Genomic DNA, 4,288 nt, shown 5'->3' on the forward strand with positions numbered 1-4,288 from the left:
GTGGGGTAGGATGAACTACAATTTTCTTTCCATTATGATTGAAGGAACACGAATTTGATTATCCAAACAGGGTAGCATCATGATCGTATAGTCATGGCCTGTCTAGGATAATGCTACTTACTCCCATAGGAAGGACATCACATCATACCTTCTTCTGATAGGATTGGAATTGTATCTGGATTTGGCATCTAAGTTTAATGGGTATTGAGGTCGAATTTATCCAAGATACCTTATAGGGATTGGGATGGGGTACGGTAGGCAACCCTAAACTCTTGACGGTGTTGGTTGATATGGCATTGACATAGCTTCCACTATCTAAGATGATTTTGTAGGCTTTTTCTCCTATTTTGATAAAGGTTTGTAGGATGTTGGTCCTACGCCAATCTTCTTGTTCTTTAGCCTGGGTCAATATACATCTCACAACTTCTAGAAATTCAGACATCTCAATAATTTCTTCCTCTTCTTCATATTCATCTACCAAATTGGTCTCTGTTTCGTAGGCTTCTTCTCCATAATTCTCTAGGGTCTTAGGATCTTCTTCTTCTACTTCTCCTATGTGTAACGCTCTAGTGGGGCATTGGCTTGCATAATGTCCCATTTTATGACATCTAAAACAAGGGACATTGTTTTCCCTTCTACCTTCAGGGGCCTTTCCTTTGTCGTCCCTACGAGCCTGTGGAGTGATAGGATTGGGTCTGTGTGATGGGTTTGGACTTGGGTTCGGCCTGCTTCCAGGGTTGCTAATCCTATTGGGTTCAAGTCGTCGAAAAATGGGTCCCCTCTGGAATCGTTCGCAGTCTCTGGCAATCTGGTAGGCTTGGTCTAAATCATGAATTTTTCTTAAGAACAATTCCCTTTGGATGTCCTCCTTAAGACCAGCTGTAAACCTAGATAGGGTTACGGCTTCTGACTCGATTATGTTGCACCTCATAGCGAACTCATCAAATTTAGCAATGTACTCAGATATAGTTTTTCCTTCTTGATTTAATCTTTGCCATTGATCTAGTAACCTCTGTTCGTAGGATAATGGGACGTATTTCTCTCTTAGTTTAATTTTCATCTATCTCCATGTATTGATAGGTACTTCTTCTCTTTGCCTAGTGATCCTCTCAATATTTTTCTAGTATAATCTTGCATGTCGTGTCAACCTAAGCTTGGCAAATTTGAATTTTCTTTCTTCCGATATTTCATACCACTCAAAATATTGATCCATGTCATTTTCCCAATCAATGTATACCTTAGGGTCTAGACTTCCTTCGAAGGAGGGTGCATCAAGTCTGATACTCCTAAGGGCTCGTTCATCCTGGTCTACATGATCTTGATGTGGTCATCGCTGATTATGTTCAGGAGTGAAAAGGTGGCGATGGGGTTGGGGTGTCAATTCAGGTAGTTCAGGTCCCACGTGGGTCTGTTGATTTTCCTCTAGGGTTCCTAGCCTCTCCTCAACTTGATCAAACCTATTGTTCAATTGCTTGAACTGCTCAATCATAGTCCTTAGGATGGTCTCAAGATTGGGGTCCATGGCTTCAATGGGTTGTGTATGTGATGGGTTGTAGGATGTTCCTAATCTTGTTGTCATACAAGGCTTAAGACAAAACAAAATGACTAACCTATGCTAGGGTTTGCTAAATCTAAATCAAAGACTTATCTAATCAAAATTGGTTCATCACTTGCCCAGGCCAGTTGGACCAAGAGTTCGTGTAACTGCCATTAACCATACTTAGCTGACACCAACCGCTTAACGAGGCTGGGCAGATAAGATGGTAGCCACGACCCTGATCGGAACTTTTCTAGACAGCAAGAAATTAGCCAAATTCAATTAGCCTAAAGACTCGTTCTAGTTTCTAAGTTAAGTTGGTTAGTTGAGTTTTAAATTAGGCTTGGGTTCTAGATTTATGAGGGTGGTTGTTTTGGGCTAAGAAAAGGTGATGAAATCCTTCCCTTATGTTGTAATTAGAGTGCCCTTAATATGATTTATGATGGATGCAACTATTTTAAATGTCCACACAAGTTGAGATTTAAAATTTCAAATTTCAAATTTCGAATTTAAACTTTTGAATTTTGAATTTCAGATTTGAATTTTAGTTTTTAGCTTTTGAATTTCAAATTTCAAATTTCAAGTTTAAATTTCAAATTTAAATTTTGGAATCTCAAAATTTTTTTTCAATTTAAGTCCCCACTTTTAATTTCGAATTTTGAATTTCAAATTTGGATTTCAGATTTGAGGTTTCAAAATTTCAAGTTTTGAAATTCGGATTCACAAGTCAAATTGGAAATTTCATATTTGGAGCCCAAATTTAGTTTTTCCAAATTTAACTTTGAAATTGTTAACTGCAAATCCTAAATTTGTGGAGATCAGATCTCAACTTTAATAACTAAAATTCGAAATTAAAATTCAAAATATTCAGATTTAATTCATAAACTTAATAAGGCATGCAAACTAGAATTTTAGCATCAATGGATTTCCGCAAAGGGCAGAAATTTCAGCAAGTGCAGAATTTCAGCATAATAATGTGCGTGTCTTAATTAGCCTACTATGATACCAAAAATGATACGGGATGAATGCGAGGAATTTAAACATAAGGGTTATCAGTAAGTTATGTTAATTAACTAGCCTAATTGCAACAGAAAATTCAGTCACATATGAGCTAAGAAAGCATTATCATGAGCATAGTAATTTCAGGACTAGTTATCCGCATATACTAATTCATTTAGGACTTAGAGTAATGGACCGTTGTGGTTGAGAAACCACTAGATTAGGACGCTTTCTTTAATAAATCAAACCTAGAGTTGTGGCTTACCAAACATTGAACTTCTGGAATTCTTCTGGAGGAGGATTCTTGATCTCACTCTCGAGGGTTGATGATTGGGTAACCAAGCTTCATCTTCCGTTGCAATAGGGCCCCCTTGCTATTGGTTTGGAAGGATAATAGATCCAATGACATGGAGTACTTTAAGGACCTGCAAAGAAACAGGGATTAGAGGTTTGGCGTGAGAGAGGAATGGAATCACAAAAGAAAAGGGAGGCGAGAGGAGATAGGGCTGCGGTGGATGTGAAAGTGGCTTTAGGGCCCCACGCCCAACTTGGAACAAGGGCCTCACGCCCAACCTTCTCTCAAGGTGACAAAGCAAGATTGCTAAGGAAGAAAGAAGCTCTTTTTTTTTATTCATTCATCAACTGAAATTACAAGATGTCATGAGGAGGTATTTATAATCTTTTCTCATGATTTGAAATTTAAATACATAATGAATGGCGCTCCACATTTGAAGGCTCGGTTGCTAAAGAAAAGGAAAGAAAGTTGGCCGGCTTTAAGGGGAGGATTTGAAAAGTTGTTGGCTCCCATTTAGAATTTTCTTGCATTTAAATTGTGGCCGACCTCTTGAACTTTGAATTTGGGTGACGTGTCAACTTGTATGATGTGGCATGGTGATTGGTTCTTTTGATTTTGACTCTTCCATTTCGCATTATCCTCTTGGTTGAGATGATTGCTGATGTGGTGTTGAGGTGGCGTCTAGTTGAGATGATTGCTGATGTGGTGTTGAGGTGGCGTCCCAATAGGTGTCACATAGCATGTTGCATAGTAATTGGTTCTTCTGATGAAGTGGCATGACGTTGCAGTGGTTCTTTTGATGAGATGATGTGGTCGGCTCCTTATGCTTGACTTCATCCTGGTTGGCGTGCTTCCCTTGGTTGGAGTGGTGATGAGGTGGCCAGCTGATGTTGATGTGGATGCCGAGGTGGTGCTCCAAGGGTGTGCAAAGGTGGTGGTAGAAACATGCAAGGTGGTAGTAGAAACATGCAACCTGTCCTGACTTGGCTTGCTTTCTGACTTATTGAGGCTTGCTTTCTGACTTATTGATTTTATTTATAGGACTCGATCAAAGCCACAATGACCTTGAGTTAATTGATTGGAGTCTTTTTTGGATTCTGGTGCCCGCACCAATCCACTGAACCTATTGAGTCAGATTTGATTAGATCAGATTCCGAACCCATCTTAGATGCACCATTAAGACGATCAGGTAGAGTACCACATCAGCCGGACAAATACTATGGTTTCTTGGTCCGGGATGGAGATCCTGTCGAACTTGATGAAAATGATGAGGATTCGATCACCTATATGGATGCAATGCAGAGGTATGACTCTGATAAATGGCTTGGAGCCATGCAATCCGAAATAGAATCCATGAAGGTCAATGATGTATGGACATTAATTGACCCATCCGAAGGGATTAAACCCATAGGGTGTAAGTGGATTTTCAAAAGGAAACGAGGCGCAGACGGAAGGTA

Source organism: Phoenix dactylifera, chromosome 12 (assembly GCF_009389715.1).
Source record: "Phoenix dactylifera cultivar Barhee BC4 chromosome 12, palm_55x_up_171113_PBpolish2nd_filt_p, whole genome shotgun sequence".
NCBI lineage: Eukaryota > Viridiplantae > Streptophyta > Magnoliopsida > Arecales > Arecaceae > Phoenix > Phoenix dactylifera.